The following is a 16,213-nucleotide window of genomic DNA, read 5'->3' on the forward strand; positions in this document are numbered from 1 at the left end:
GAAGAAGCTATTCTAGAAGCTGCTGGCATCTTTTGTATCTTTTGCCTGATGGGGGGGGGGGGGGGGGGGTGTGCAGAGGGAATGACCCTGGGTGTGATTGGTCCTTGATTATGTTGGCTACTTTCCTGTGGCAATTGGACAAATGGATGGAATCAATAGGGGAGGGTGGTTTGTATGCTGGACTGATTTGCTTCCAAAACTGTAATTTTTTGCACTTAATGCAGAGCAATCGTCAAACCAAGTTGTGATGCATCCTGATAGGATGTTTACTGCAGTGCATCTGCAGATATTGGTAAGATTTATTGGGAATATGCCGAATATCCTGAAACTTTTGAGGAAGTAGAGGTATTGATGTGCTCTCTTGGGCTTGAAGTCAATGTGGGGGAGCTTCAAGGCCCAATTTCTTTCCACCGTTTGATCATCGTGAATAATGGAAGCGTAAAGGGAAATTCCATTGAAAACTTACTGCAGCACTATTCCAACTGTATTTAATATCCTTGATGGGGAAACGAAGGTTGTTCCTTCATCTTGATCACTTGAGGAATTGGAGATGGGGGAGTGGTGAATATTTAAGACTTAATGAGTGCTTGCCAATTACCAATAACATTATAATCTGGATAGAACATCACCAGCCCCAATATTTTAAAAAAACATTGAAAGAGATAATATTTTCTGGAAAATTTACCATTTTCGAAAAATCTATCTTCGCAGCTTAAAATGCTACCACTGTGGAATTCACCCTGAAAGGTACATTTTGGACAATGAGCAAATTCTTTGCCACAGACAAATAAAAGGCTTTCTCATATTGGTAACAATATTAAAGGATGCCATTTGCCCCATTGAGTACATGATGGGTCTAAGAGTAATGCATCAATTCCATTGCCCTGAACCCATTCTCTCATACATGCTAATTTAATACCTCCACGAGTCTCCTATGGCCCACCTACATCAAGGGCAGTCTAGAGTGACCAATTAACCTAAAAACCTGCATGCGTTTGGGATGTGGGGAGAAACTGGAGCACTCAGAGGAAACCTAAAATGTCACAGGTAAAAGTTGCAAGCTCACCCAGGCAGCACTGGAGATTAAAACTGAACCTGGTCACTGGAGCTGTGAGATAGCTGCACAATTTTAAAATCTTAAATAATCCTATCCTCCACCCCAAGATGATTTATTTTCATTAGATAATAAAGATTCACTTTGCATTTTGGATATTATTTTTAATCAAATACTTTAATATTTACCAGCCCAAACTGCACAGCACATCAATCAAAAGACCTACAATCCAGATTTGGAGATGGTTTTAATCAGAGATTTGAACACATCTGTAAATTCAGATAAACATCTGGGGCAACTCAAAGTACAGCCTAATTCTCTTCCCATTGTTGGGTGTTAACTTTTGTACCAACCTTGATATGAATCATGTTACTGGTGTCAGTTCTGCGGTCTCACTGATTCATTGATATTTGTGTGAGGTTAGACATGACATGGATTCCCTGCAGGATTCTTTCCTGCTCTGCTTTTTAGGAGTTTCTTCCCCTTCAGCCAAAGGAATTACTGTTTTCGTGGTCTCAGTTTCGTTTAGTTTAGTTTAGTTTAGAAATACAGCCCTGAAACAGGCCCTTCGGCCCACCAAGTCCACACCGACCAGTAATCGCCGCACATTAGCACTACCCGACACACACTGGGAACAATCAATAGTCAATAGTCAATAGTCGTTTATTTGTCACATACACATAAATGTGTAGTGAAATGAAACATTACCCGCAGTTGAACAATAAGACCAATAAGAATAATCAATAAAAATGCAATAACACATACAATCACAAACTAACACCAAACAAAAAGAAACATCCATCACAGTGAGTCTCCTCCAGTCCCTCCTCACTGTGATGGAAGGCCACAATGTATTTTCTCTTCCCTGCCGTCTTGTCCCGCGGTCAGGCTGTTGGAGTTGCCACGTCGGGGCGGTCGGGGCTCCCGACATTGAAGCCCCCGCTGGGCGGTGAAAATCCCGCGGCCTATTCCGGGCCGCGCCGGACGGTGAAAGGTCCGCGGCGGGCCGACCCAAGCCCCGCGATTCGGGGCGGGCGAACACGCTGCCGCTGCCGGTGCTCCCGATGTCGGCCCCCATCCAGGGGCCTGTGGGCTTCCGACGTCCACGTGGCCCGCGCTGGAGCCTCCGGAGACAAGTCGCAGCCGCTCCCGTAGCATCCGCAGGCAGCCAGCGCCGCGAACCAGAGCCCAGGTGGTCCCAGGTGCATGGCCGATGGTAGGCCGCAGCGGGAACGGAGACACGACACAGAAACAAAGGTCGCGTCTCCGTTTGGGAGAGAGAATTTTACAGTTCCCGTTCCCTCCCCCCCCCAAAACATAAACATACAGACACTACACCATATTAAAACTACAATTCAGACAAAAACAACAAAAAACACAAAAGACAAACGGACTGCAGGCAAGCCGCAGCTGCGACGGCAGCGCTGGCTCCTCCCGGATACCAAGTATACAAACCCAAGCTAATTAAACTACTTGTACGTCTTTGTAGTGTGGGAGAAAACCGAAGATCTCGGAGAAAACCCACACGGTCACGGGAAGAATGTACAAACTCCGTACAGACAGCACCCATAGTCGGGATCAAACCTGGTTCTCTGGCGCTGTAAGGCATTAACTCTACTGCTGTGCCACCATGCCACCAGTGACCAGTAATTTTGTTCCAATCATTAACCTTCATGTAGTGTTGAAAGAGACTTTTTGAGGATAAACTTTGATTTGGTGCTTTAAAGATTGACAATAAGATATCTTGATTGCTGATCAATTTGAATTTCACTGTACCTTAATTGGTACATGTGACAATAAACTGACTTTGAAACCTTGCATTATTCTTAGTGGGTTCAGAGAATTGATTTTTAACCTGAAGGTGCTAGTTTCTGACTGGTCAAAAACCAAACATCCTCAGAATTAATACCTTTAATGTTGATATTTCAATTTAAAAAAAAATACTCTATCAATATCTTGTGCTTTCTCGTTGCCTCCCCAAACAAGTGGAACTTGGGTCTCTTTCCTTGTTTCTAAAAGATAACCCTACCTTCCTAAATTTTCTTGGTAGTGGAGCTTTTGGAGAAGTGTTTGAAGGAAAACTGAATACATTTTTGGGCCAGGTAGTGGAGCTGTTAAAGTAGCGGTAAAGATGACTGTAATAAAGCATATATATTCTGCACCTCTGCTTTCATCTCCTTTCCCCTTAACCACATTCCACCCACCTGTCTCCCCAAACAAATGGAAGAGCTTTTGACATTTTTGCTAACTTGTCGAGAATTGAGTGTTTTTCATATGCACAGAAATGGAACAATGAAATTCTTACTTGCAGCAGAACGGGTTTGTAAACATAGTACAAACAAAAGTTCAATACATAAAAACCCCCCAACATAATGCAAAACAAAACAAAGGCCAAAGTCCCCAGGGCAACCTAGGCAGTTTGTAATTCTGAGTTTAGTCGGAGCTTGTAGTGTTCAATAGCCTGATGGATGTTGGGACGAAGCTGTCCCTGAACCTGGATACTACAGTTTTTGGACTCCTATACCACCTTCCTGATGGCAGGAGTGAAATGAGAGTGTGGCCAGGACGGTGTTGGTCCTTGATGATGCTGGCTGCCTTTTTATGACACTGCCTCCTGTAGATCTATGGGGAGATCAGAACTCATGATGGACCGAGCAGTGTTCACCACTTTTTGCAATCAACCACAACTTTCTTTCCCTTTCAGCATTCTGAAAAGATTGTTCCCTCTGTAACTCCCTGATTCATCTCCACCAATATTCATAGCACTTTCCCATGTAACACCAATGTTTTACTTGTCCATTTCCACCATCCTGGAAACAAACATTCCAGGTGAAGAGGTGATTTACTTACACTTCTTCCAATCTAATGCATTCCATTTGGTTCTCACAGTGTTGTCTTCTTTACAATAGAGAAACCAAATACAGATTGGATACCACTGTGGAGAACCTTTCTTCAGTTGGCAGGTATGATCTTGATTATCCAGGTGCTACTTGGGTTAATTTTGCATCCCTAACCACCCTGACCTATCTGGTTATGGCCTCATGGGCTGTTCCAAAGAGCCCCGATGTATGTTTGAGAACAGCACCTCACCTTTGATCTGGGCACATTGCTATCTTAGCACTCGGTATCAAATTCAATAATTTAGGAGTCAGTTGCCTTTTCTGGAATGGGAACTGGTTGGTTCTGTTGTTACATTATCTATCTATAATTTCAATTGATCTTTTTCTCCTCTCTGATGTCCTGGGCAATTTGAATATTTTCATTTTCATTTCAGCTCTCATAAAGCTCTGACTTGCATGTCACAGCTTTTACGTGGCCCTTAGCTTGCTTTGTTTCATTTTAACTGCCCTTACTAATATATCAACTTGATGGTTTTGTAAACAGGGGAAGCACGGTGGCGCTGGGGTAGAGTTGCTGTCTTACAGCGCCAGAGACACTGGTTCGAACCTGACCACGGGTGCTGTCTGTATGGAGTTTGTATGTTCTCCCCGTGACCTGTGTGAGTTTTACCCGGGAGCTCAGGTTTCCTCCCACACTCCAAAGATGTACAGGTTTGCACGCCAATTGGCTTGGGTAAAATTGTAAATTGCCCCTAGTGTGTGTAGGATAGACAATAGACAATAGGTGCAGGAGTAGGCCATTCGGCCCTTCCAGCCAGCACCACCATTCAATGTGATCGTGGCTGATCATTCTCAATCAGTACCCCGTCCCTGCCTTCTCCCCATACCCCCTGACTCCGCTATCCTTAAGAGCTCTATCTAGCTCTCTCTTGAATGCATTCAGAGAACTGACCTCCACTGCCTTCTGAGGCAGAGAATTCCACAGATTTGTGCTAATGTGAAGGGCTCGCTGGTTGGTGTCGACTCGATGGGCCGAAGGGCCTGTTTCCATACTGTATCTCTAAACTAACCGAAACACTGCGGCAACCCTGGCCTTCCCCAATTGATGACATTCCCTTTGTCCTCTCCATCCCTTCCCTTCCTGCAACTTAATTCAAATGTTTTCTTCACTTTTCCAGTTCTTTGACCGACAACGTTAACTATTTCTCTTCCTACAGATGCTACCTGACTTGCTGAGTGTTCCCAGCAATTTGAAATTTTACTTCATACTTCAGATTATAACACATCTTCTATGAAACCATAGGAAGGGATTGCTGCCTTATTTACTGGGAGATCTCAACTAGAGTCAATTAAATCAAGATTAATGAAAGGTGAAATCAAAACAGAAGCTGTTGGAAATACACCAGGCTGTCTGGAAAAAGAAAGATTAGTGGCTCAAGTTATTCCTTTGCTGGAAAGTGGAACTAGAATATTCAACTGCGTATTCAAATTTTGAGAGATCCAGCCATTAATTCATGCTTGGATTAAGTTTAATAAATAAAACAAAGACTTCCTTTTTGACCACCTTCTGGTGTAAAATCAGGCATTGCACTCTTTGTGAGTTTCTCTGGTCAACATTTTCATTTGGAATCTTTGGAATCCATAAAGTTGTATTCCAAAGACTCTAGCAGTTTATTCAAGCAGTTATGGCTACAAAGTCCTGAGCCCCATTCTCCCTCCCCCCTCCCACTATTTCAAGGTTACTGTTGGAGTCCCACTGCAAATAACAGCTAATTAGATTATTAGACGTTAGATCGATGTTGCAATGCAATTTTCGCACGTGATTATTTACTTACGAGAAAAGCAGCAGCAGATCATGAAAAAACCGAATTCCTCAAAGAAGCCTATTTAATGGGGTTAATTTGTTCATGCTATCTGAGATTATGTGATTTATCTAATTTGGGAGAGAAAAGGTAATGCTGGAGAAGGTCATAACTTTCTGTTGACAGCTGTAGTATCCGATGTGTGGTGACATAGAGGACTAGGAATTCTTTGGTGCAGAGAGACAAATTAAAGCTACATTGCTTAAGGAGACTGTGCCGATTGTGCAACAAAGCAGCAAAACGTTGTTCCCCCATGAGCACTGGGTGTTACAGTGATAGAACAGGCCTTGTGCTTTGCCCCATTGCAAAAAAATAGTGGAGGATGATAGAAGCAAATTGACAGTGGGATAATGCACTGGAGAGAAAACTGGAGGGTGGGGTAGGGGGGGGGGGGGGGGGGGGAGGAATGGAACAACCTGGTCTGGAGTGTCTGGGGTGTACAGTTGGATTTAGCAATGAATAGGGGCATGGAACAAATCGGGCATCAGGTGAAGGAATCAGAGCTCTCAGTGAAGGAGGGTGGAGTCGGGCACACCATTAGTGGTGGTGGAATTGGGCATCCAGTTGGATGGGGGAAAGGGAAGGTGCTGGGCAGGCAGTTGGGTAGTAGGTGGTGTGGGATATGTCATCAGTCCAGGATGTGGGGAACAGGCTGATTAGATATTGGCGACCTTAAAATAAACAGTTGTAAGAAGTTGAGCTGGGAGTTATACACGTAGGTATTTAGTTTGAGGTATTTAGAGATGCAGTGCGGAAACAGGCCCTTCGGCCCACCAGGTCCGCGCCGACCAGCAATCCCCACACATTAACACTATCCTACACATACTAGGGACAATTTTTACATTTACCAAGTCAATTAACCTACAAACCTGTATGTCTTTGGAGACCGAAGATCTCGGAGAAAACCCACGTAGGTCACGGGAAAAACGTACAAACTCCATACAGACAGCACCCGTAGTCAGGATCGAACCCTGGTCTCTGGCGCTGCATTCACTGTAAGTTACTCTACCGCTGCGCTACTGTGACTGCCCTTAAAGAAAGACCCATCTGCAAAACTGTGAACATTTGGACACCATACCAGTGGCTTCCATTAATGAATGCTGAAGCCAGGATCAACCCCAGTTAAGGCCTGCTTTGGAGTTATGGGCATTCACAGGCCTTAAATACATTAGAAATGCCTGTCATTTGACATCTACGTGGTGGTCTTCATGTACATTCATCATGCATTTGTATCATGGAATTAATGCGCTATGTCCACACAAACTATCTTATCACATTTGATGAAGATAATAATGAATTATATATTTGTCTGCTTTGAATAAACATTGCTTTATGCTAGAGAATTTTGAGCCTGGAATGTTTTTTTCAAACTCACCAGCATTCAATCCATCCACCCATTGGACCTGTCATTGAAATGTAGATGTTGGTGAGGGGGGTGTGCTTGGGTAGGAGACTATTGAGAGTAAGTCAGAGCCAATTGAATAAAGGGCAGCCGGAAAATGTTTAAGGAGAGGGCAGAGAGTTAGAAATAATTGATAGTGAAATAGAGAAGAGGTGGTTATCTGATATAGCCACAGAACATGCCAAATTAAGTGGGCAACGGTGAAGAAAGCCAGATTGTTAACTGTGATTCTTGGACACTATAATTTTTCTCACACTATTTAAAGACATTCGGAAAAGATTTTCTGCGTGCATTGACCATTTACTTGTGAATATCTAAGACCTTGCGGCATCTGGGATAAATCTCTGCTAGATGAAAGATTGCAGTGGTTCTGATTGAAATGCGGCCTGCACAAATTTCATATGTTTTGTTTCTTAGCTATGAAGTGTGAATGGAATTTTATTTTTGTTTGGTGGATGGGAATAGCATGTTTAAATCAAAATCTGCAAATAGAGTAGGTTTAGGAACATTTGTAAGCCCTCTTCATTGTTTGGTAGCATCATGTGTTGTTTGGTTTAGTTTACTATTGTCACATGTGGTGAGGCACAATGAAAAGCCTTTTTGTTGCGTGCTATCCAGTCAGCAAAAAGATTAGACATGATTACAATCAAGCCGCCCATAGTGGACAGATACAGGATAAATGGTATAATGTTTAGTGCGAGATAAAGTCCAGTAAAGTCCGATTTTTAAAATAGTTTGAAGGCCTCCGATGAAGTAGATGGACAAGCTCTCTAGTTGGTGAGAGGATGGTTCAGTTGCCTGTAGGAATAATGGGGTTAAGCAGTAGGGTCATCTACAGATCTACAGATGTCTCTGATATGTTTTTCACAAAAGTTTCATGGTTTTGCCACCAGGCATTTTATCCAAATTTAGTTTAATTTTCGTTTAAACTAATACAACGCCATTGTTTAAAAAAAAAACGTTTATGGCAATTACATATTCCTACTTGTTGACATCACTTATAGATTGTCAGCTTTGCCTTCTGCAATTCTAGGAATAATAACTCTAAGCATGTGTTATTTTTAATTTCTTCCAGCCATTTCGACCATTCTCATTTTGTAAAGTTGCTAGGTGTTTGCCGGCAGAATGAGCAACAGTTCTTGCTCCTGGAGCTGATGGAGGGAAGAAACGTTGGAAGGAACTGCAGATGCCAGTTTAAACTGAAGATAGACACAAAATGCTGGAGTAACTCAGTGGGACATGCAGCATCTCTGGAGAGATGGGTGATGTTTTAGGTCCAAAGAAGAGTCTTGACCCGAAACGTTATTCATTCCTTCTCTCCAGAGATACTGCCTGTCCCACTGAGTTACTCCAGCTTTTTGTGTCTATCTTCAAGAGTAAGAGACTTGCTTAGTTATCTCCGAGGAGCCAGAGGATCTCACGTATGTCACACAATAAATAAATAGGCATCAGCGCTGCCCGACTTGTCATCCTATCCTATCACTGAAATAAAGTACCACCACCAATGCTAATTACTTTTGAACATACACCTTTACTTTCTTGTTTTCCCATTTGTCATCACAAATGCAGATTACTTGCTTAATATCAATAATTGTTTTTGGGTGTAAATTAACTGTATTTTCTTTAACACTTCGCAGCAGGTAGAGCTGTTGCCTCACATTGCCAGAGACCCGGCTTCGATCCTGACCTGGGATGTTGTCTGTGTGGTGTTTGCATGTTCTCCCTGTGACCGCCTGAGTTTCTTCTGGGTGCTCCACCCACATCCCAAAGATGTGTGGGTTTGTGGGTTGATTGGCCTCTGTAAAATTGCCCCTAATATGTTGGGAACTGTTGCAAAAGTGGGACTACATGGGACACTGTGAACAGGTGATCGATAGTGGGCATGAACCTATGGGCCGAAAGGTCTGTTTTCTATGCTGTATCTCTAAATTAAACTAAGCTGAACCTAGGAAGCTCTTCATTGCTTTGGAATAACCTAAGGTTATGAAAAATGGGATAATTAGGTTTTGGTTTATTATTGTCACCTTATAAGACCCTCCTCCATTTCCCCCCTTCTTTTGCTGCGTTCCTTGGAAAATGAGAAATGCCTTCAGTCTTGAACCAGATGTGTCCGAGTGTGCTTTCTGAAGGATTCTCATTCTTTTTAATTTGGAAACAGCTCAACGAGCTTTGATCTATCCATGATAAACCCACTCAAAAATGTAATTAACTGTGATAATCACACATGATTTTAATAGCTCGTGATTCCCACCAACATATTTTATTGAAGGTAAATAAAAACATCTCAAGATAGAAAAATAAAACTCCACTGATTGCTTCAGAAAAATGCATAACATTTCCGGTGTAATTTCCATCTAATGTTTCAACTTCTGTATATTGACTTCTGCCTTCATCATCTTCTTTCTGAGGGCAAAATAAATCAACTTCAAATATATTTTTTCATCCAGCTATTGGTCCAAATGATTTGTTTTCTCAGGGGCTTTTAGAGCCAGATGTAACCAGATCTTTGTTTAGTTTTGATTAAGGACCAGATTTTGCTTTCTGTTGCTCACCTCTGCACCTTGTATTAGTAGATGTACTTGACTTTTAACTGCATGCTCAGTTTAGTTTAGTTTAGTTTAGTTTTGAGATACAATGCGGAAACAGGCCCTTCGGCCCATCGAGTCTGCAACGACCAGCGATCCCTGCACATTAACACTAGGGACAACCTACACACCTGTGCATTTTAGGAGTGTGGGAGGAAACCGAAGATCTTGGAGAAAACCCACGCGGTCATGGGGAGAACGTACAAACTCCGTACAGACAGCGCCCACAATCAGGATCGAACCGGGGTCTCCGTGTTCAGGAGTGATTGAGAATGGGCAGTAAATGGTGGTATTACTAGTTACATCCAAGGCTTGGATAGAGTGGATGTGGAGAGGATGTTTCCACTAGTTTCCACCAGGACTAGAGGTCATAGCCTCAGAATTAAAGGACATTCTTTTAGGAAGGAGATGAGGAGAAATTTCATTAGCCAGAGGATGGTGAATCTGTGCAATTCTTTACCACAGGAGGCTGCGGAGACCAAGTCAGTGGATATTTTTAAGGCAGAGATAGATAGATTCTTAATTAGTACAGGTGTCAGAGGTTTTGGGGAGAAAGCAGGAGAATGGGGTTGGGAGGGAGAGATAGATCAGCATATGATTGAACGGCAGAGTAGACTTGATGGACCGAACGGCCTAATTCTACTCCTATCCCTTATGACCTTATGATCCACGTCCTGGGTATAAATTGTAGAAAAGTTCCAATCATTGACGATTCTCAGTAATGTTTTGAGAGTTAACTTTCTTTTTTCAAATCACTGTCCAAAACTTTGTACAACTGATCTCATAGATACAGATATCTCATAGTGTCGAGATGTTGCGACAGCCTGTACTTACCTTGAGAGAATGCACTTTGTTCACAGGTAAGGCAACATTTATATTATAACTTTGACTTCTGTGTTTTGCAAAATTATTTTATTTGTACAGAGTTGGTCAGGAGTGGACCAGAGTTGTTCAGGAGTGGCCCAGGGTTGTTCAGGAGTGGCCCAGAGTTGTCCTCCTGTTATCCAGGAGGTTGAAAGACACAACCATAGCGCCTTTGGACAAAGAACTTCGGACTTGAACATTTATCTAGCAGACTGCCATTGTATGAGCCAGATTTTCTTTTTAAAAACTAACAATAAATATGCAGTTGTAGCGACCATAGAGAATGGTCCAGGTCGTCGAACCCTCGGATTGGCCAGCGAGGTCACGTGGGAACGCGACCATGGGGATTGGTCCAGGAAACGACATCGCTGATTGGCCAGCGATGTCAGGTGCGCGTTTGGCGCCCGATTTAGCCAGTTCGGCGAAGTCTTCAAGGAAGACAGTAAGTTTATATTGGTTGTCCTGTAACTTGTTGTTTTGACTCTGTATTCGTGTATTGCGGCTGCAATAAACTTCGTCTACAACTAGCAAGTTTCGGACTCGCCATATTGGTGACCCCGAACGTGATCTGGACGATCACCAACTGAGCAGGAACCCGACGCCTCGTTGACGATGACCGAGCAGGGCACACCGGAGTCAAGCGCGGCAGACGTTCATCTTCCGTTATTTTGGACGTACGCACCGCAAGCTTGGTTTATCCACGCCGAGGCCCAATTCCACATAAAGAAGGTGTCGGACGATTCCACGAAGTACTTCTACCTCGTCAGCGCTCTGTCGCCGGACACAACCAAGCGCGTGATGCGGTTTATCATAAATTCACCTGCGGAAGACAAGTATGTAACCATGAAGAAGGCATTACTGCGAACCTTCGGGTTAAATAAGCATGGTGGTGCGGCAAAACTTCTGCACCTACCGGAGCTTGGAGACCAACTGCCTTCCGTCCGCATGGCCGAAATGATGGTGCTAGCCGGTGAGCATACGGATTGCCCGATGTTTGAACAGGCATTCCGCGAGAAACTTCCCGAGGATGTCCGACTGCTGCTTACGGATTGTTCTTTTAAGGACCCCGAAGCATATGCAGCGAAAGCGGACGCGCTCATAGCGGGAAAAAACAAGGCAAGTGATTCAATCAACAAAGTCTCGACATCGGTGACCACGCCACAGCGACGGCAAGATGGCGCCACGTCTCCCACCAATCACCCCCAGGCAAATGGACTCGTAGAAAGGTTCCACCGCCAACTTAAGGCGTCCCTCAGTGCAAGGCTTGAAGGCCCGGACTGGGTAGACCAACTCCCTTGGGTTCTTTTGGGCATCCGGACGGCTCCTAAGCCAGATCTCGGTGCGTCGTCCGCAGAGCTGGTATATGGCTCGACCCTTCGAGTACCTGGAGATCTGTTTCCGGACACTTCAGCCCTGCTCCCTACAGTCCCATCAGCGTTAGCAGCTCTCCGGGAACGGGTGGGCTCCCTGGCTCCAGTGCCGACTTCACGTCATGGGTGTCCCATGGTACATGAACCGTCTTCCCTGAAGGACTGTGAGTTTGTTTTTTTGCGTAAAGATGCCCATCGCGCCCCGTTGCAGAGGGTCTATCATGGGCCGTTCCGGGTTTTACGTAAGGGAACGGCTACTTTCACCTTAGACATGGGCGGCAAGAGTGAACTCGTCTCGGTGTCCCGGCTCAAACCTGCCCATTTGGACCCGGATCAACCGGTCCTGGTCGGTCAAACCCCTAGAAGAGGCCGACCTCCGTTAGTTCCGCCCAGTCCACAAACCCCCGTTCCGACAGTTCCTCCGGGGCCCCCAGTTTCGGCAGTTCCCCTAGGACCCCCCGTTTCGGCAGTTCCTCCAGGACCCCCCGTTCCGGTAGTTCCTCCAGAACCTCCCGTTCCGGCTGTTCCACCAAGTCCGGAACCTCCGGCTCCTGTGGTTCAGGCTGTCCCTCTCCGTACTCGTTATGGTCGCGAAATCCGGCTCCCTGCTAGGTTCCGCACCTCGGGTTCTGGGGGGGGTCATGTAGCGACCATAGAGAATGGTCCAGGTCGTCGAACCCTCGGATTGGCCAGCGAGGTCACGTGGGAACGCGACCATGGGGATTGGTCCAGGAAACGACATCGCTGATTGGCCAGCGATGTCAGGTGCGCGTTTGGCGCCCGATTTAGCCAGTTCGGCGAAGTCTTCAAGGAAGACAGTAAGTTTATATTGGTTGTCCTGTAACTTGTTGTTTTGACTCTGTATTCGTGTATTGCGGCTGCAATAAACTTCGTCTACAACTAGCAAGTTTCGGACTCGCCATACAGTGTGAATTGTGACAAAATACAAGCGATAAAGAGCCTTTAAATAGGATTTTCAAATAGATATATGTTTACATTCTGGGCTTTATTTAACAGACACGTACACCTATATTTCAATGTCTCGGGTGAGGTTTGTAATGGGAAAGATGCTCCTAAATATATATATTTAAATATATATAAATAGAGGTATATATGTTCAAGATCAAGCAACAAATAGATCAAAGAAAATAAAGTTGTAGGTGGCAGTAAACATGCATACACACACTTTCTGATTTTAAGTGCCTTGTCTTTATGTTTATGGGACAATGGTCCCAAATGGTTATCACAGCTTGTTTTTCGTCTGTACTTTACAGGTTCAATCATTCTGATGGAAAGTATTTTTGGACTATTGTATAGACTGCGCAATTGTACTGCCGGTTTATTCAGTTTACTAATATCAGTTTAGGGCTGTGGTGGCTCCCACAAAATAAAATGGTTGACAAGTTCAAAAGTCAGGGATCATCAAAGTTTATAATAACAATAACAACTGTGAGCTTAGTGACAATCGTGTAATCTCATTTCGGTATATGTAATTTAAACTACTTGGTGATGACCATTTCCCCCCCTCCCCCCCCCCCCCCCCCCCAAATCCTGTGGTCTGCAGCCTGACACTTGCATCCAAATGCACCACCACTCCTTCAGGTGGCCACGGTAGCACAGCGGTAGAGGTGCTGCCTTACAGCGCTTGCAGCGCCAGAGACCGGAGTTCGACCCTGACCACAGGTGCTGTCTGTACGGAGTTTGTACGTTCTCCCCGTGACCTCGTGGGTTTTCTCCGAGATCTTTGGATTCTTCCCACACTCCAAAGACGTACAGTTGTGTAGGTTAATTGGCTTGGTGTATGTCTAAATTGTCCCTAGTATGTGTAGGATAGTGTTAATTGTGCGGGGATCACTGGTTGGTGCGGACTCGTTGGGCCGAAGGGCCTGTCTCTGCGCTGTATCTCTAAACTAAATCCACCCTTTCTCAATGTGATATTGTTCCCTTTGTGCTCTCCCCTAAAGCACTGTTAGCCCTCGTCCCTGACCTCCCAACATACTGCTGGTTTCCCCCACTACCTCAAACAACTCACTTAAAATGCCTATCCTCCTCCCATTATTTTATTCCATCTCAAAAGTTCTGTGTTTCACTAACTCTCTCCCTCTCCTTGGCAGATAAGCTCAACCTCGAGTCCAGTTTGGAAAAGGATGAAGGGGTGCAATATTTTTCATAGTGGGCCTTATGTACAACTGAAGACAAATGCAGTGATCCACTGACCAAAATGGTTCTTGGTATCCCACCTCTCTGTCGTCCTTTAGAATTGCTAGATTTATTGGTCTATACCTTTTCTTTTGCTGATCAGATCCTTCCGTTTATGCCCACAGCAATGGAAAACGCAGCAAAATAAGCAACAAAGTTGTGTTTCAGTTTGTGATAATTTTTGGTGCTTTCACTGCCTCTATCTTTACACCAACTTAAAGTAAATTAATCTCCCTGTCTAGAGCTGAAAATTAGCCAATTTCAGATAATTCTCAATATTTCTAAGTGGAAGAGTATTGATTTACAATGATCAGATTTCAACCATCCTGATTCCACTTGTAATTGGCATAATAATTGAAAAGGCAGGAGGTTTCACTTGATTTCACTTTTATAAACATTAGGATTGAATGTGAGAATTCCACCTTATTTTGAGGAAGAGTAAGGCCCAGTGAATCTTTAAAAAAAAGTGAATTTGGCCCTAATTAATTGAGTTGAAACCAATCGTATTGTAACTTTACTCCAGTTCTTATAGTGTATCTCCTTCATTATTTTTGTGCCTTTTCCACAAACCCGTGGTTTTCAAGCTTTGTAGAAGCAGCGTGACCTTTGTTTGAACCGATGAATAATCATTTCAAACTGGAAAGAATCACTGTTCATGACCAAATGATTTGCAGCTGTGGCTGGTAATTTAGAGTGCAGAGATTGCAGGTGAAAAAGATAATAAGAGCAATAAAATGTGTCACTCATTTACAGTGGAATTGCTTAATCTTAGAAGAATCAGCAGAAGAGTTTTAAAATCCATGGTCTTGATTTACACTTTAATTGTGCAGTTTGTGCAGTCGAGGGAAGTATGTGCTATTTAGGTAATGTAAAAATAACTTCGGTACTTATTCCTGGAATAAACGGTTTAGAAGGAAATAGAGACTAATTAAAGTACATTGGGTCAGTGTGGAGGTGAGGTGGCATGGCAGACCTAAAAGGTGATGTTTTTCTTGCCACAGATGCTGCCTGATCTTCTGATTTTTTTATTTTTCTCTCCCTTCTTTTCCTGCTGAAGAATCAGCTAGTTTGTGCCTTATTCACAACACATAACCAATGCCTTCATTGTGATTGATATCAAAGAAACAGCTAAAGTTGTAACAGATTGCACACCAATGTACACACGCAGGTTGCCTTGTGAGATTACATCCCTGCACATGTATGACAGACTTGTAAGGAAGGGTGGTGGAGTTATGATTTTAATCAACATACAACAGATGATTCACGTCACTGTGACACTTCACAGCAACAATTTGCAAGATGAGTAATAGCCTTGAATGTAGGAGCAGCTGTAATTGTTACTTACAGCTTGTTACTTACACCATCGTGCCTTGGCCTCGGACATGGAGTGTGGCAATTAGGTGAGGGCTTGATTAGTCCTAGCTGATCCTGGGCTCATCCTCCTTTCAGCACTGCATTTGTCTTTACTTTAATTAACTTTAGAGATACAGCGTGGAAACACAGAGTCACTTATGCGTCATCTGAAGGCAAAGCTGTCCCAGGGCAGTCCGATTCATTAAAGTGGGATTTCCTGTTGAGAACGTCAGTTAAAGTCCCACATCCAGGACTTTGAGTGCATGATCTCGCTGACATTTCATTGACCTTCCATTGGAGATTCAGTATTAGTTGGTAATGCTAGAATCACAGAGTCTTAGTCATACAGCATAGAGTCATACATCATGGAAGCAGGCTCATTGACCCAACTTGTCCACATGGACCAATATGCCCCTTCTAAGTTAGTCCCATTTGCCTGCATTTGACCCATCACCCTCTAAACCTTTCCCATCCATGTACCTGTCCAAGTGTCTTTTAAATGCTGTTACAGTACTTGCCTCAATTACTTTCTCTGGTAGCTTGTTCCATATAACTACCTCTGAATGTAAAAGTTGCTCCTCTGGTCCCTATTAAATCTTTCCCTTCTCCCCATAAACATGACTTTTGGTGCTTGATTCACCCACCCTGGGTAAAAGTCGGTGCATTCACCCTATTTATCCCCTG

This window comes from Rhinoraja longicauda, chromosome 12 (assembly GCF_053455715.1).
Source record: "Rhinoraja longicauda isolate Sanriku21f chromosome 12, sRhiLon1.1, whole genome shotgun sequence".
Classification (NCBI taxonomy): Eukaryota; Metazoa; Chordata; class Chondrichthyes; order Rajiformes; family Arhynchobatidae; genus Rhinoraja; species Rhinoraja longicauda.